At 40.1% G+C, this 18,465-nt stretch overlaps 1 protein-coding gene across 6 annotated transcripts in view; it reads left to right on the top strand.

Moving 5' to 3' along the window:
* The window catches only part of CHRM1 (cholinergic receptor muscarinic 1), a 389,308-nt gene that overhangs the window by 340,663 nt on the left and 30,180 nt on the right, over window positions 1-18,465 (top strand). Inside the window, exon 1 of one of the 6 annotated variants that reach the window (XM_082270929.1) lies at window positions 14,315-14,410. The exons of the other annotated variants lie outside the window; for them this stretch is intronic. The gene's annotated coding sequence lies outside the window, so the exon portion shown is untranslated. Of the gene's footprint in view, window positions 1-14,314; window positions 14,411-18,465 lie in introns of those variants that run through there. 6 annotated transcript variants of the gene reach the window in all.

Here is an 18,465-nt window from a genome sequence, read left to right as displayed (position 1 = left end):
GTTGCACTTTTTAAATTAAAACTTTGTTTTTAAGAATGTTCAATTAATTTTCTAATCATTAATGGTGTGAAATCAGCATTTTCATTCAGGAAATTATATTCATTCCAAAATTGAATTTTAAAAGTAAACAAAATTTTGAACAACATTCATCAAGTTGTCAAATGTACTGAGAATTTTCATATGAGTCTTCAGACAAATTTTCGTTCGAAAATCTACTAGTGTATAACCAGCTTAAGACAGGCAGAGGCACAAATTCATTGAGAGATATTGCTGGGTTATCCCCTGAGAGAGCTATAGGATGCTGGTGAGTTATTCAACCTACCATTCATCTACACAAATTGAAATAAAGCTTGCAGCATGAGTGTTGCAAGATGTTGGGAAATAGGAGAACTTACATGGGCTAACCTGGGAGGGAACCAATGGTGAGTGGGACCAGGGGACTCGGAGAATTGTTGTTGCCCTTCTTTTGGTAGGAGGTGTAGGTGCTTGGGAGGGCGAGTTCATTTTACAGCCTGCCACTGACCAACATTACTGAGGGGAGTTAGTTTCTACCACCGACCACCAATGAAGGGGGGTTATTGCAGACACCTACATCAATGCTGAGGGTGACTATTACTACCAATACCTATAAGCCATGCACTTTGAAGCCAAAGCTACCTTATTACCAACTCGTGAAGGGGTCCATAGGGCATTTTTCTTCTTATCTTCAAGGCTTTCCTCCTAACTATGAATGAATATCGTGGTTCCTTTTATTTGAAATTTGATTATTTTGTTTTTATACCTTGATTTTCTGCCTCTGTGACCATTTGTTTGAGTGTTAAAAATAGAATTGTGATTTTGGGGGTGCTAAGCTAAGTAATAATTTCCTTGCAAAGTGAACATGCTCTATCTACTACTTTAGTAAATCCTCCCCATTGCAAGGAGACATTTCCCCAGTGGAAACACTGTTGATTAGGGCACATTGTGGATTTGTGCAAATTACAGTGGCAAGAAAAAGTATGTGAACTCTTGGAATTAGCTGGTTTTCTGCAGTAATTTGCCATAAAATGTGATCTGATCCTCATCTAAGTCACAACAATAGACAAAATACAATGTGCTTAAGCTGATAACACACAAACAGTTCTAACAATTTCTTGTGTCTATTGAACACACCCATTAAACATTCACAGTGCTGGAGAAAAAAGTAAGTGAACCCTTGGAGTGAATAGCTCATCCAACCTCCTTTGGCAGCAATGACTTAAAGAAAGCACCTTTGGTAGCTCTAGATCAGACCTGCACAAGGACTCTATTGAGTTAAGGTCTGGTCAATGACTGGGCCACTCCAAAAGGCATATTTTTTGTTATCTGAAGCCAATCTGTGGTGGATTTACTTTAATGCTTAGGACCATTGTCTTACTGCATCACCCAACTTCTACTAAGCTTCAGCTGGAGGACAGCCAGCCTGACATTATCCTGTAGGATATTTTGGTGAATTTGGGAGTTAATTTTCCCCTTGATGATGGGCGGCAAGTGGTCCAGGCCCTGAGGCAGCGTAGCAAGCCCAAATCATGAAATCTACTATACTTCACCGTAGAGATGATGTTTTAATACTGGCTAGCTGTGCCATGTTTTAATACTGGCTAGCTGTGCCCTTTGTGCACCATACACAGTGCTGAGTATTCTTCCCGAACAATTCAACTTTTGTCTTATCAGTCCACAAAACATGTTCCCAATAGTGCTGCAGTTTGCTAAGGTTCTTTTTGACAAACTACTGGCATGCAGTATATATTTTTTTTTTGGAGAGCAGCAGCTTCAACCATAGTGTTCTATCATGGACAACCTGCCTGTTCAAAGATTTACCTATGGTAGACTCATAAACAGGGATGTTTGCAAGTTCTAGTGATGTCTTCAAGCCTTTAGCTGTTACTCATGAGTTCTTCTTTACCTCATTGGGGATTCTGCATCATGCCTTGGGAGTCATCCTGGCTGGGTGCTCACTTCTAGGAAGAGTAGCCACAGTACTAAACTGTTTCCAATTATAGACAAGTTGTCTAACTGTTGACTAATAGATGCATAAATACTTAAGGATTACTCTGTATCCATTTCCAGCCTTATGCAGATCAAATACTCTTGATCATATATCTTCAGAGAACTACTATTCATGAGGTATGGTTCCCATCAGCTAATGTTTCTTATGAACAAGAATCTTAAAATGTTTATGTGTCTTTTATCATTCAGAGTAGCTCTAAACCACACCTCTAAACTCATTTCAATAACTGAATTCCAAGTCTGCAAACTACTGACTCCAATTAGCTTTATTTGAAGTCCTTCGGTTCACTTACTTTTTCATACAGCACTGTGAATGCTTAATGGTTGTGTTCAATAAAGAAATTAGAAATTAGAATCGTTTCAAGGGATTCACATACTTTTTCTTGTCACTGTATGTAGAGGTTGCGTTGGGAAAAATCCCAGTTAAATTCATGTTTCCAACATTTCACTATTTCTTCCCATTACAAACCTAGGAAATAAATATATTCCATAATGTGTTACCAATCCCTATCTGTCCTGAAAAAAAGTGTATAATACAACGCTCTTTAGGGTAGACTATAAACGCTAAAAGGTATAAGGTAAGAGACTGAGACCTCTCCAAAATGGGGAAAGCTCTGAGACTTAAGGGGATTAAGGAAGAAAAAGGGTACTAGGACTCAGATGGCAACTACAAAATTAACACGGTGCCCTATGCATCACAAAGTTACCAGGTTTAGTACCTCCCGCTTGCACAAAATGTAACAATTTCCAGCTTTAATTACTTTTTCATATAAGAAGACCATATACTTTGTTACTTTCCTATACAATTAGGATTCTGGACTCTTAGCAAGTACTACAGTACTGTGTAAACATTGCTATCTATATCCTCCTTTAGACTCTTCAATTACATTTTTTTCAATATTGTACTGTTTGCAGTCTCATTATGGAGTTCTCTAAATATGGCCTTTTCTGTGGTGCTAGAAGTTTTTGTGTCAACATGACAGTATATGGGCTACTTTCATATTTTGTCAACAGTGTGTACACTAGGAAATGTACACACAGGTGGTTGTAGAGCCAGACTGTCAGTTCAGAGTCACTGGAGTACAGAATAGTGGCCAGAAGATTTCTGTGAAAATCAAACTGTTTTTGAGGCTTGCCTGCTTTTGGTCCAGCGAAGGTGGTCCTTAAAGTGGAACTGTCCAAATTTAAAGTGAAACTTTTCATCATTCAATTTCAGCCATAGTGTACATTCAGTTGGTTAAAAGAAACAGAAAAAAGGCAGAGTAAAGTGCAAAAAAAATTGAAATACAGTAATACCAGTCTTGCTGTTGGTGACCATTATGTTTGCCCTCCTGCAGAGCTACACTGGCTTAATAAATGCCAGCTTTCTGCGCCTCCAGGTGTGAGGATGTCTTGTGTCCCCTGCACTGTGATTTTTTTTCTGCTGGTTCTTACTGCTTGTGGAACCCCCTAGCAAGTTCAAAAGGGACCCTGGTTAAGAAACACTGGTCTAAAACCCAACATGCGCATAGGATTCATAGGTGATTTTCAGATGTACATTTATGCCATCAGTTGGCTGTAGTATATAAAGCTGGCCATACACGACTGTACTAGATTCTTCCATCCCCACAAATGAGATGAATGCAGGAATCCTTCTCCCTATAATTGTATTCTGACAACGGCACCTGCCACTGTTAGAAAAAAAAGACTGCAGCTGCTGATCAATGGCAAAATTTCCAACAAGTCCCTTTGATAGAAGTCGGACTATCGACTTATGTTGAGTCGGGATGGCCTCACGCTGATCAAAATCTGGCTGGTCCCTGATGAAACAAACACATTTTAATCAGTGTATACATTTTTATCAGCTTTACTATCTGTCTCTCCAAATGCACCCTGTTTACTTGTGTTCTTATTACTGTTGTTACAGCAATCTGTAAATGAGCATGCAATGCCACATATGTGTAGAACCGTCTGATCTCCATTTTTACACAGGGGAGAATGACAGGCGGCTTGTTTACATTAGCCGTCTGCCTTTCTCCCTTCCCGGCGAACGATTGCGAGTGACCGGCGGACATCGGGTCCGCCGGTCACACGTGTGACTTGTTAGGGAACGAGCCGGGGCGGGCGCGCGCCTTAGCGGGCGCGCGCTCGCCCGCTATTGGCTCACAAGCCAGTGACAGGCTAGTGACCTACCGGTACGTCACTTTGCCTGGCCGGGGCTGACCGCCGCAGTATATGTACTTGCGGCGGTCGGCAACCGGTTAATCAGTCACATGATGATTGCAGGATTACACAATTGTTCAGTCATCTAGTATTATGATATATTTTACTATTCAAAATTTGTTTCTTCAAAAGGCTAAATCGTTTAGTCAATTTGTATATATGTACAGGAGTAGGAATCTTTAGTCATTGAAAGCTGGATTATTTGCCAGATGAGTTCCTCAGCATTCTCTCCACTGAATTGTATGTCCAGTGAATGATTGCGCATATTAGCAGCATTGTGCCACCATGTGTGATCACTGGTGGAAGATCAGTGGCAATTGCTGCAACACACCATTGTCTAGTGTTATGATTTAGTGTGGTACATGTTGGAACAGTTATTTACAGATGAGTTATGATTACACAGAATCACCTACAATATCGTGTGGAGTTTGGACTTTTCTTGGTTCCTGCGTATGTGCATGCTTCTAAAACCAGAAAAAGGAAACATGTATTCTCCCAAAGAAAAGAACTTCCACTGAACCCCAATAGATGTCCGTTCACCTAAGTTTGACCTAAATTAAAACTGTTTTCAGTTCACCAAACTGGCCAACAAACTGGCTATATATGGCCAGTTCACTTATCTGAACCCACAGTTGATGTATGTTTGCAAAAGCACCAAAAACAAAAAAAAATGGGTCCAATTTACAATCCAGAAAAGCCGCTTATCCAGACATACAGCCTGGGTAGCCAGTAAAGGAGGGGGGTCAGCAAGTGTACACCCCCTCCTCCTGAATCATACCAAGCCACATGGCTTCAATACTGGGAGGGTACTTTAGTTTTAAGGGGGAGTGGCAAAGCCCTACCCCCCATCTTGTCCCCCATAAGGGATGTCAGGAGTGGCTTATCAGAATCTGGAAGTCCCCTTTAGAATAAATAGGTGAAAGATTACAAGGTATAGATTCACAAAAAAAATGGAGAAAAGGCATATTAAAACACCAATGAAAAAAAACCTTCATTAGAAAAAATAAACAATGTCCTCCAATGTAAATCCAACATGAATTATGTCACCCAGCAATGTAGATGCATGTCAATCACAATGATCAGCTGACACAACAACCTGCTGTGCCCGACGCTACTTCCATTGCAAATGACAGAGGGCCAAGGTTCTCATCCACACATCCTGCACCCCAAAAGGGATGTGGGAGTCTGTGGGGGTCTCTTAACAAAATCTAGAAGATCCCTCAGACATGAGCCCCCCCAGGTGAATGGTAACTGGGTAAATAGGAGCCCTGTAAATTATTCACAAAAAAAAGTGAAAAAGTAAATAAAAATACTTACATCATGAAAAAGTCCTTTTTAAAAAACAATGTTCCACAATGTAAATCAAACATCAAGTACATCATCCAGCAATGTAAATCCTGCCCAGTTTGTTAAGAGAGCAAAGATTAGTAGTGTGAGCAGCGAGACAGAAAAGCTCTACATCTTTTCTGTACAGGCTTGGCTTTTTTTCCAGGTTTTTAATCTTGTGTTAGAGCTGCTTTAAATCACAATAAATGTTTTTTTTTTCCATACCAGGTAATGCAAGGTTTTAATATTTTCTATCTATACCCCATGCCCTTTTTTATAATTACAAGAACTTTATCCGTCTTTCTTTAGATACTTTCAGGTACACCATGCCTTGAACTCCGAATTTCAAAACCACAGAGCACCAATACCTAATTTTTTTAAACCGTAGGGACCACAAAGTCTACCCTTCAAACTTTATACACATTTATTACAAGCTAAAATTTGTAATACTCTTTCCTCTGCTCAACAAAACTTTAATTCCTACACTAGATAGAGATGACCTCCTAGACATAACATCAGCATCATCGCCTATGCATGTATTCTGTTCAATAAATAATAAAATGACCAAATTATATATAATTCAACTGTCCTACCTTCCTCCAACTTGGTTAATATAAAATAAACCTGTATCGAGGAGGAACATGATAAGGTAAAAGGGCCTGTGTCAACAAGCTTTTGTTCACTTAGGCTGCATTCACATGTCAGCTTATAATCGCGGGCAGAACCGCCGCGGTTCCGCCCGCGATTCGGAGATTTATTGCAAATCGCGGGACGCCTAGCGTTGCCCGTTGATTTGCAATAGCCCCCCAAACGCCGAGCGATGTTGCCGCTATTTACGCCCGGCGAATCGCGGCAACATCGCGCAAACAAAATCGCGGGACGCAATACGCTCCAAAAAAGTACAAGAGCTTCTTTGGAGCGTATTGCGTCCCGCGATTTTGTTTGCGCGATGTTGCCGCGTTTCGGCGGGCGTAAATCGCGGCAACATCGCTCGGCGTTTGGGGGGCTATTGCAAATCAACGGGCAACGCTAGGCGTCCCACGATTTGCAATAAATCTCCGAATCGCGGGCGGAACCGCGGCGGTTCTGCCCGCGATTATAAGCTGACATGTGAATGCAGCCTTAAGAATTGCTTTTCTCCACCTGCAAATCAATGAAAATGCAAAAGCAGCTTGGACCAGGCTGATACATTCCAGAAGAAGTTCAAATGCAGGTCCAAAGATCCATCAATAAACACTGAATGATCTCAGAAGCATTTCAAACTGATTTTGAAGTGGTTCTAAGTCCTTAAGGTTTTTCACCTTGCATTAAGGTGAAAATCCTTCTGTGCTGCAGCTGCCTCTAGACCCCCCTTTTCCTTACCAGAGCCCATACGATCCTGCAATGTGCATGAATGCAGCAGCTCCCGCTGCTGTCTCTCTCCTCATTGGACAGATTGATAGCAGCTGGAGTGATTGGCTCCCGACTCAGTTGGGAGCACGCATGGGTGTCCCCTGGGAAATTAGCAAGGCCTAAGGGTGTAAAGCAGGTACCAATATTGTGCTTTCTGCCCCAGTAAGTGGCACATGTGAGGCCCCCCCCCCGCCTCTCGCAATATAATGCTTGGTGCCTGAGCAGCCAGTAGTTGTTACATTACATACACTAAAGCCTGTATAAAGGGAAACTACTAGAATTTCTTTTTTTTTTTTGCTTAGAATTTTAAGGAGACTCTGAGATTGGTGGAAGCTGAGAAATATACTTATGGTGATAGCTATGTATCCTCATTGATACAGGCTCACTTTGAGATAAGAAAATTTATTCCAATACACTAGATGTTCCCAGGATAATATTCATTTTTGCCATGTGATATTGGACTGTCAACATTGATTTAATTTCTGCAAAGAAATGGCATTTTTTTCTGGGCAACATACCCTTTTCACCAAAGCCTTTAAGATCTTAAGCATGTATTTTTGTTCTTTTAGATGAAGAATTATGGACACGCTAAACACAAAATTCATTTTGCAGAAAATGAAAACTATTTCTGGACAGAAAAGCAATTGATTTAAATGGAAATCATATAGTAACATTTCAATGACACTGTAAATGGAGTGGGTATAAGTATCAAGCCCTCTTACCTCTTAATCTCCAAAGCATGAGTAATTCCTCTAGTTTAAAAAAAGACTAACTGAAGTAGAAATAAGGACCAAGAAGCCCACTTGCTACTCAAATAGATACAAGAATTCCAATTTATTTACCTTTATTTTTTTTGCAAAACTACATAAGCATCTCTGTATCCATTTGAATGGCCAGCTAATCTCATTGATCCTAATTTCTAGTTCAATTTGTAAGACTTTTTGAAGAAGATGGTCAACTAAAGATTGTGCTTTTTGCTATACTTATTTGATTTTCGGGGGGTAGGGGGCGAGGTGGGTAGATCGGAGTGAGGTGCTGTGAGTGACGGGGGGAGTTAAGTGTGGGGGGGATGCAGTTGTAGCTAGACATGGCTGAGTGGCTGGGAAGTCTGTACTTTCAGGCCCCATACAAGTCACATGTTCTGCCATGGCTACAGAGACCCATTAGTGGTTGGTTAGGATAATTATGCTGAGTTATTTAAGTGTTAAATAATATAAAATACACTTAAAATAGGAAAAAAATGTCTTACAAATATCATATCTGTGGTTGAGATAAAGTTGCTGCTGGATGTATTTTTATTCATATTTTTATGGCATTGTCAGTGTCTACTGCAAGTTTTATGTTTGAGTTGGGTAGGTATCCAAGAGATCTGTGGTGCCAGCCACTCATAAAATGTTCAACTAAGATTAAATTAGACTGCCTACAGTTTTAACTTTATTTGACTGATGTTTACTATTAGAGTTATTTGATTGGTGTAAATTCACATATAAAGCTGGTAAAAGCGTAGCTGACCTGCGAGGGGCCCAGTTTAGCCAACAACATGCATACAACTCTTGTCCACGCAGAACTAAAGCTTCCCATAGATTGCAAGTTAGTCTTGTTGGTAATAAAAGCAGTAAATTTGTTGGACTAAAGCATTCCATATCATCTTTCATTAAGGTGGTCCCCCAGCTGGTATTTCACCAGTCTAACATTTAAAAACTCATGTGAAAATAGAATAACTAGGAGTCATTACCATATTGATAAGTCCACAGTCTGTCCTATATCACCATCACACCAGCTATTTGCTACGTTTCTTGGCACATAGCCATAATGTTTCAGCAAACTGACAACCCATTTCCTCCTTGTTCTTTTTTTGCATTCCTTCCTAGTTGCACAAAGCTACGTGTGCAACTGTCAATCCACAACCTGAACCATATAAAACAACACCTTGGGGTCTGGGCTGACTTTCTGAGCATGAGGTGAGCAAAGGGGACAAGTGGCCAATTGTTCAATGAACTAAAGCAACAAAGCTCTCACTTTTGAACACAAGTCTTCATGGACTGTCTTAGTGTGTTTTGTGTGAATTCTGTAAAAAGTAGTAAAACTAGTGTATATAATTCCCCAATAAATCCTATTTGTCCCCCCTGCATCTAACATTGTATAACATGCAGCCACCAGTAATATGCAGGGCTGGCCCAAGACATTTTGCTGTCTGGGTCCAAGTATGAAATGCTGCCCCCCCCCCCAAAAAAAAGCCCCCCACATCCATTATTTTATATAAATATAAAATGTAGAAAATATTATATTAAGTGTTATATTCTCCCATAACTCACCACCGGACCGGTCCACCAAACACCCGCTGTCTGTCCTCAGTCCTCCTGTCACTCCCGTGTCTCCTGCGCCCTAGAAGATCCAGCCTGCCCTGTGTAAGAGGGAGTGTGCCGATGTGTGCTGTCATTGCACACACCACGATCACACAAAGGACGTTCCCTGGAGGAGATAATCCGCCTCCTCATACTCATCAGTTTGCACTGCAGGCAGCAGTACGAGATGGGGAAATGCCCCCTGTAACGTGCCGCAAACTGATGACACACAAAACTGCTGGAAAAAAAAGTCTAGAGAGTCAATATGCTGCCCCTCTCCAAGTGCTGCCTGGGTCCAATGGACCCAGTAGGACCCATGGTAGGGCCAGCCCTGGTAATATGGCAGCATTCTGATAACAAACCTGAGCATTTGCCTTTGACCAGTTGCAGGCACAATAATTTTGTTTGCTGTCTTCGTCTTTTTTTTTTTTACTTTGTTTTTATTTGCATATAAAATTTCAATATATAACAGTATTCCACCAATTTGATTTAAATTCACAAATTACATAATAAAATTATGCAGAAAAAAAAGAAAAAAGGAAATACAATAATTCATACATTAAATATCATACATTTTTCCCTTCCCACCCTCCCCCCCCCTCCCAGGATTCCTCCCCTTCTTGCCAGCAGTTTCCATTCTACAGTGCCACCCCATGGTAGATATGCTTAACTATTTAATTCAATATATTTAGATGATTTTTTAAATTCTATCCATTTCCCCCATTTTCTTTTCATATTTCTTGGGATCTCCTCTTGAGTATTACATACATATTCCATATTATAGTTATTATTTATCTTTTTACACCATTCCTTTATTTTCGGGCTCTCCTTTTCTCTCCACTTTTTTGGTATGGTTCCTTTTGCTATATTGAGCATGGTTGGGACCAGAGTCATATTATATTTTTTTAAAGGTATTGTTGTTTTATGAAATAGGCAGGCCCATGGATCGTCCGGCACTTTTATTTCGGTGATTTCTTCAATCAGTTGTCTTACCTCTAGCCAGAAATCTTTTATCTTGGGACAATCCCAAAATAAATGATATATTGTACCTATGTTGCCACAGTCCCGCCAGCATTTGTCTGTCTTGCCTGGTTGGTATTTATTTATCACTTCTGGGGTGATATACCACCTAAATAGACATTTATAGTTTAATTCTATAGTACTTACGTCTATGGCTGTGGATCCAACCATCCCTAGTACAGTCCCAAGTTCCTGTCCTTGCAAATGTGTCCCTATTTCTTTCTCCCATTTTACTATATATGGAGGTTTTTCCAGACTGTGCCATTCCGTCAGCATTTTGTAAATCTGAGACACTCCATGCCTTTGCATGGGAGAGTAGCTCAATTTCTCGATATTGTTAAGGTTTTTTTCAGACCTAATCGGCTGTGATAATGAGCTGACAAAATGTTTCAGCTGGAGATATCTCCAATCGTCTATTTTTATATTATTATTTTCTTGTTTTAATTTCTGAAGTGTTTTTATGTGACCTTTGTGTAAGATATCTTTTAATTGAGTGTTCCCTATCCAATTTCCACCCTGTTCTTCTTCCCCGGGTGGGAAGTATTTAGTGCCATTTAATGGTATCATTGGTGAATTGTATTCCCATTTCAGTTGTTTGTTTATCCCATCCCATATTTTATAGACTACCTTTGTCAGTTCATGTGCTCCCTGTGTTTCCCTATATTTTGGTGGGATCCATATTGTTTTGTGTAGGTGATTATTATTTTGTGTACATTCTATCTCTACCCATCTTTTTTCCCTCCTTTCTGTTTTTGTCCAATCCACCATTCGTGTAATAATTACCGCCTTATAATACCTTTCTATATCTGGAGTAGCTAATCCTCCTTGTGTTTTGCTTCTTGTAAGGATCTTGTATTGTACTCTGGGTTTTTCCACTGCCATATATACTTTGTCAGTAAGGTTCTGATTACCCTAAAAAAAGTTGCGGGGATGTTTATTGGCAACAGAGAGAAGGTGTATAAGATTTTTGGCAAGATAAACATCTTAACAACATTGTTTCTTCCGATCCATGAGATTTGACCATTTGATTTCTTTCTTATTTCTGTTTTTATTTCGTTCAATAACGGTATATAATTAGCTTGGTATAATTTTTCAGTTTGAGGTGTTAAGTATATCCCTAAGTATTTTAATTTTTCTTTTGTCCACGTATATGGGAAGTATGTTTTTATTATTTGTTCTTCCTGAGTATTTAACCCTATATTCAAAATCTCTGATTTTATTGGATTTATTTTAAAGTTTGACAGCCTTCCATAATCTTTTAACTCCTTTTGAATGTTTGGGAGGGTAATCCTTGGATTTGTGACGATGAATAACAAGTCGTCAGCATATGCTGCGACTTTGTGTTCATCTTGGTTTACCATCACTCCTTTTATGTCTATATTTTGTCTAATTTTTGCCAGTAATGGTTCCAGGGTTAACACGAACAATAGGGGTGACAGGGGACATCCCTGTCTCGTCCCATTACTCATTCCAAATTTCTCTGATAGACTTCCGTTTATTTTGATTTTTGCCGTGGGGTTGTTATATAATGCCTCTATCCATTGCCTCATTCTTAACCCAATCCCTAAATTTTTTATGGTTTCTTTCATGAAGTCCCAGTCCACCCTATCAAAAGCCTTTTCGGCATCAATTGATAATAGGATGGAGGGGGTCTCATGTTTTTTTTTTTTCTGTAGAAGAAGCAGGGTGCGTATCACATTATCCTTCCCTTCTCTACCTGGAACGAATCCGGTCTGGTCCGGATGGATCCACGTTTTTAGTAATTCTTTTAATCTCGTTGCCAAGATTTTCGCAAATAATTTTGTGTCTGCGTTTAACAACGCAATTGGCCTATAACTAGAGCAAAGTGTTTGATCTTTCCCTTCTTTCGGTATGACCGTTATATATGCCATTAGAGATTCTTCTCTTAGTTCTTCGTCTTTGTCTTCGTCTTTATGAGGAGATTTCCCTTTAATTTCTTGCAAAAGGAAGTGAGAGGAAACCTTCTTAAATTAATGGGAAATCCCTTTTTAGACAGTTGACATCAGAAAAGGAGATTTTCCCTCACCACCTGTTCTAGCAAGCATAAGATCTTGGATTTACGTTCAGTTTTTGACAATGGTCACCACCAGTATAGATGGAGAGGCTGAATTTACGGAGACACAAACAGAAATAGAATATTTTGTTCTAACTCTTTCACACTCTATCCAAAGCTAAAGAAGTTTGGGCTACAGATACATTTTAAAGCTATACTTTTTGACAAACAAACCACAACCACTCATTTTTCTTGCCGTGGCAGAATTATGGCTGTGGCTGGTGTTATGTTCTAAGAATGGTGATGACCTAGATGTCATGTAGGATGTAACAAGCACCCAGTGCACAGCCAAGCCTAAAGTAAGAAGTATGATATTAGTGCCTTTCTGTGCTAATATAACAAGGAAGGTGCCAGGCTCTTTGTCACTGCGCCCAGTTCCAGAGCAATATTTCTCCGAAGTGCCAAGCTAGGAATCTCTGTGCCTGTTTCAATAGGTGTTTATTTCTAGAGGCGCCTTTCTCTGTATTTCTAAGCCACAATGTATCACTGGGGACCATTAAGACCCGTTCAACTGAGGCTACAGTAGCGAGACATAATAGTATCTGTTTTTTGAACATGTTACATGACTTACATTTTTCTTTTCCATGCAAATGAAATATTCTTCTTGCAAAGAATGTCTCCAGATATTTTGAGGCACAAAACAATTACATGTCTTGTAGAGGGATCTACGTTTTCCATGTTTTTATGAAACAATTCGCCATACACAGGTAAAATACCTTAGAGTTCTACAAATTTAGAATCCTAAATAATACATATAGATACTAAAAAAAGGATGGATAGCTGAGAAAAGGATGGCTGCTTAAAAAATTTCAGCCAGTGAACATCCTATTAACCCAAGCTGTAAACTCCAACTTATTTGCAAACTATTTAAATATTTTACAAAATATAAAAATAACAAAAAGATGAAGAAAATATGTGATAGGAAATATAAAAATACATGGGAAATACATTTTGCCACAATAGCTTTAAAAAAGAAGCAATAAAGTAGTTTTGCTAGTAAAATAAATAATTAAATTGCACTTTAATAGGGCCAGCCGGGAATCCCGCTATATTCAACTTTGATTTTTTTGTTACTTAACGCTATTGTAATGGTAAAATAAAAAAAAAACATGTCTATACAGTGGTTGTGAACCTCCTCTTCTTGGGACTCCTGCTGGCGCTCCTGGCCCCTCCTCTCTGTCCAGTGCCCCCATGGGAAGCTCCTGAGCCACGCTGCTGCGTCCATTGACACAGTCAGTGGGACTTTGCTCTGCCTCCTACTGCCTCATCACTGGTTTTGATTGACAGGGCTGGGCCCCAATGGCTCCCGATGCCCCAGCAAATCTAGTGAGACCCAGAAGTGCAAAGCGCTGGATCGAATGAGGGATCAGGAAAGTAAAAAAGGGGGTGAGGGGGGATGCCGATGCCTAAACATTTTTTACCTTAATGCAGGGAATGCATTAAGGTAAAAAATGTTTATTCTTTAGAACCACTTTAACATTTCAATTATATAATTTTTTTATTTTTCTCTCTGGCCTTATATGTCTCAACTTGTTTACTTCTTTTAAATTTGTAATGCTTTTTTTAAAGCAACTTATACCAAGAGCCATAATTACAGAGTTTTGATAAGTGTATTTTTTTTAGCATTTGCAGTCTCCGCTTTATCCTTAAGTTTTGTTCCCCTCTATTTTTTTGTAAATTCTTATGATGAAAATCTTTTTAAAAATATACAGTGTGTATAGCAAGTGTAACAATTGATGCTGGTAAGAAGCCAAAGGGTAATCCCACAAAACATTGATTTGATTTAGAATTTTCTTCTGTTTGCTCGCTTTGCATTTTGTAAATTGATAAAAATAAAAAAAATCATAAAAATAAAACATTAAAATATATATTTGTAAAAGCATTCTTACTTTACAGCATGTTCTGTTGGATACCTGTCACAGAAAATCAACAGTTTAAATTCCTTGTTGCAGGTTAAAAATAATTAACTATTATGAGCAGGATTTGTGCTTCAAATGAGACACACAGAACAAGATCCCAAATGGTAAAGTCTTATGAGCTTTACAAGGGTATAACACACTATAGAACAAATAAAACTTCTAGCAGAGTTGACAGAACAGTTGCAAACCTTTTAGATTGGCCTCCTCCAGACATGGCTGCTACATTCTGATGACATACGATTTTCTAGTTTCCTTGTACTAATCAATGAGACAACAGCCAAAAGCAGATAAAACTTCTGTCAATTTCCGGGTGATTAAGAGGATTACCGCCTTATCGTAAGCTCCAGTTCCTAAATACTTGCCAATTTTGTAGCAATTCTGTAAGCTTTCTTCAGCTTTAGAAAAAAGATCACTTACAGTTGAAATGTCCGCAGCAATTTTCCTTTAAAAATCTATAAAATCTATAGAAACCGCAGTGAAAGACCGTGTAAACCACTGCATTTAAAAGGCATTTTGATTTCCACCCCATTTTTGAAAATGTATTCTTTTAAAATGATCAGACTATGGAGGACCTCAACATCTAATAAAAAATCTGCCAAAATTGGAAAAAATCCTCAAGTGTATAAGCAGCATAGGACCATAGGCATGAAATATCTGTTATAGATTCAGCCATTTTCCCCTATTCCTCTCTGTTGTAAGCTCAACAGAGCCAAGCCTACATGGTAACAGAGCATTCTGTAGTGCTCTGATGATATCTTGTCCTTAGCCAGTTTGATTGTGCTGTGTGATCAATCACCCTCCGATGTCTCTCGGCAGCTTAAAGAGGTAACAAATGAAACTGCGAACCCAAATAATCAGTGTAATGCTTATTTCTGTAAATGAACTTGGATTGTATATACATACAACTAATTGTTTTCTATATTTAAACAAATTGCTTTGCATGGTTCAATCAGCTAATGACTAACAACCAGTGTAGCTAACTGATGGTTAATGGCTTTTCATGCTTTGACTTTTACCTTAAATGAAACTTTAGCCAAATAGCATCAATGAAGATTTATGGGCACATGTAACTAAAGGTACAGGCTGTTAAAAAGTTGTCATCCTATCCTGCTGATTGCTCATGGATCAAGTGAAAATAGTTACATTTATCGTCATCTTCAGTGTCTGGCTTGAGTTTAAACTTCAGCTCTCAGGGAAAAATTCATTTGCCAAGGTGGAATCTTCTATCCAATAATTATCCTTCAACTGAGATAATGCTAGTTTCTAGGTGTCAACTGAGTATATAGACAAGTCTTGTCATAGGATACAGATGTATAAGTCTTTGCATTTCAGAAACTAAAAAAAAAAAATACCAGTGTCTGAATTGTGCATTGTGCAGGTAAACAAATACTGTTTGATCAGCTTCAATCCCAGGTCACACATATGTAATGCGGGAACTTTGCAAATCCACTGCGAGTTCCGGCATCGCATTCAACTTACAGGCAATTCACACTGCCATATGCAAATTGCTGGGGGTGTCAATACAAAGTTAACGACACCCCCAGATCAGTTCGTATATCGCAGTGCGAACTGTCAGTTTGGACATGGATTTGATCGCATAGGTGTGAACACCCATGAGATCCGATTCTGGTGCGGACCCAAAAAAGGGTCCTGTGCAAGTTGTGTCCGAATCCGATGCGAATTCAGCCATACAATTCCTCCTGTATTGAATTGTATTGTAACTGCTTTACAATATATTGGCGCTATATAATCCTGTATAATAATAATACGATCTGTATGGCTGAATTTGCATCGCACATGTGATTTTCAGAACAGTGAGCGGCAAATCACATGCGATGTCTGTCATCGCATATATGTGAATTGGATGTAAGGGTGGAGACAGCTTTGTTTCAAACTTAAAGTGATTGTAAAAGATAAAACAACCCATTGAGTTTAAAATGCAAATGAAAGGCAAAACATTTGTGTATAGATATAAAAAAAACATTAAAAATACATTTTGTTCCATTTTGTATAAGTAATCACATTCCCTCTGTTCCCAGCCGCATAAAATCTGGAGAGAGGAGAAGCAGAAGCACATTGAGCTTCCCAGTAAATGGCTGTGCAGGGGGGGCGTGTTGGGACAAGCCTGATCATTTAAAGAGAGTGCACGGAGTTCCCAGCACAGCTAGAGAACTGACCACACTGTGCTCTTCTGCTTAGTGTGGTCAGTTTGTAATAGAAAGCAGAGGGACTGGCAGCAACACCAGAGATTTCACACAAAGGAAGCATACAAAGAGAACAGAATACTTTCTCATGCAAGTACACGGTACAGCAGGCACCTATCAGGAATATGAAGTGATATGAATGATAATGGTAAACAGGACACATAGAGAAGGGGAATCTCCCTAGCGAGGGCACAGAAAGCAATTAAGAACAACAGGTATTCTAATCCCTCTCCACTCTATCCAAAATGAAAAAAAAAAGTTTTGCCTTAAGTTGTACTTTAAACTGGCTTAAGCATACTGTAGCTGCTAAGCATAAATATGATATTTAGTGCCGGTTCACATACAGGCGACCCAACTTAGCCGGGTGACCTGTGAAGTAGCGGTGCGCAGCTTGCACCGCAACCTCGGAGCGGCATGCACGGGCTTCATATCATTGAAGTCAATGTAGGTCGCTCCAGGTCGCTCCAAAGTAGCTCAGGACCCTTTTTCTAAGTCGGAGCGACTTGTGTCGCTCCTATTAGAACGGGTCCTGTGCTACTCTATGGCAGGCGACCCTGACAAGTCGCCCCAGTGTGAACCGGCTCTTAAATCCTACTGTTTTTGTTACTGGGTGACTTGTGACTTTTGGGGAAAATGAGGTAACACCATGTTCAGTACTGCTCCTCCATTCTCTACGCACAGTTTGGGTTTTGTCAGACCTCGCTATCAACACAACTGCACCTTATGTTCAGGAGTATTAGGAAGGGTAACCCCTTAATTTCCTCGAAGGTGTAGCAAGATTCCCAGCCATTTTGCTGGATATGGGTCCGCCTGGGTTACCGCTAACAAAAACAGCACATTTAAGTATGTTCTCCAAGTATGAGCACTGAGACAATGACCAATCCAGTATCTTTGGGTTTTTATATTTATTGAGAACTTGGCTAGGAGAAGGGATGAGATGGATACTCCTTTGGCTCAACTATGCACAATTTGCTGGGGACAACTGAAAAATGCTTGTTGGCGCTGACTTGATGCTGGCTTGATGCCGGTCAACACCGGTTAACACTGGTTAACGCTGGCCTGCTGCCTGTTAACACTGAACTGACTTCCGATCACCTCCTTGTGACTCAAAGTCCTTTTGAAGCTCCCTTTGGCACTCCTTTCTGAGGTAGCTACTTTATCACTGCTGCACTGCTGAACACTTGTACGCTTCAGGGCCCGCACCTACACCCTCTCTCACACACTTATCCTCAGGACTTAGACACTGGTACCCCCTTTTCTAAGCCTTCTCTACTGGTTAGCTGGCTCCCGGATCCCTCTGACCTTCTGGAGTGGTCCCCTATCCTAGGCAGCCCTGGGCAGTTTTCAGTACTTACGACACTGCTTTCCTGGAAACCTCTACCCAGCAGCTCCACTCGGTCCACAGCACACCAGAACCCTCTCTGCAGCTCAGCTCATCCTTCTGTCCTCTTCCCACCAAAGACGCTCTGCCATGTGTCCCCCTCAGATGTATACCCCATCCCAGGATGCATTGCGGCAGACTCTGCCCTCTCGGATAGATACAAGCCCTGGTGTGCTATTGGTCATGTTTCCTCCACTGTCCAATAAGAGCCCTCATTGGACATAGTGGGGAGACTTCCCATGCTCAACAGGCACACCTGGAAACACATGACAGCCTAGCTGAACAATCAGGCCTCCCTGATAAGCAGACAGGACCCTTTATGGTTTTCCTAGCACCTACCTAGGAGGGTGCTACAAAGGGAGTTACCAGCAATGTTTAGGTAGGTTGTACATGTCAAATGATATCCAAGTGAATGGTAAGATCCAAGGCTTCCCAGCAGAACATTGCCCCAAGCATCACACTGCCTCTGCAGACTTGCCTTCTTCTCATACTGCATCCTGGTGCCATCTTTTTCCCAGGTAAGCAACGCACAAGCCCCCTGACTTCCACTTGATGTAAAGCAAAATGTGCTTCA

Source organism: Pelophylax lessonae (assembly GCF_965119305.1).
Source record: "Pelophylax lessonae genome assembly, chromosome: 10".
NCBI classification, from domain to species: Eukaryota; Metazoa; Chordata; class Amphibia; order Anura; family Ranidae; genus Pelophylax; species Pelophylax lessonae.
The sequence above is the reverse complement of the archived record's forward strand: the minus strand, read 5'-3'. Positions and strand labels throughout refer to the sequence as shown.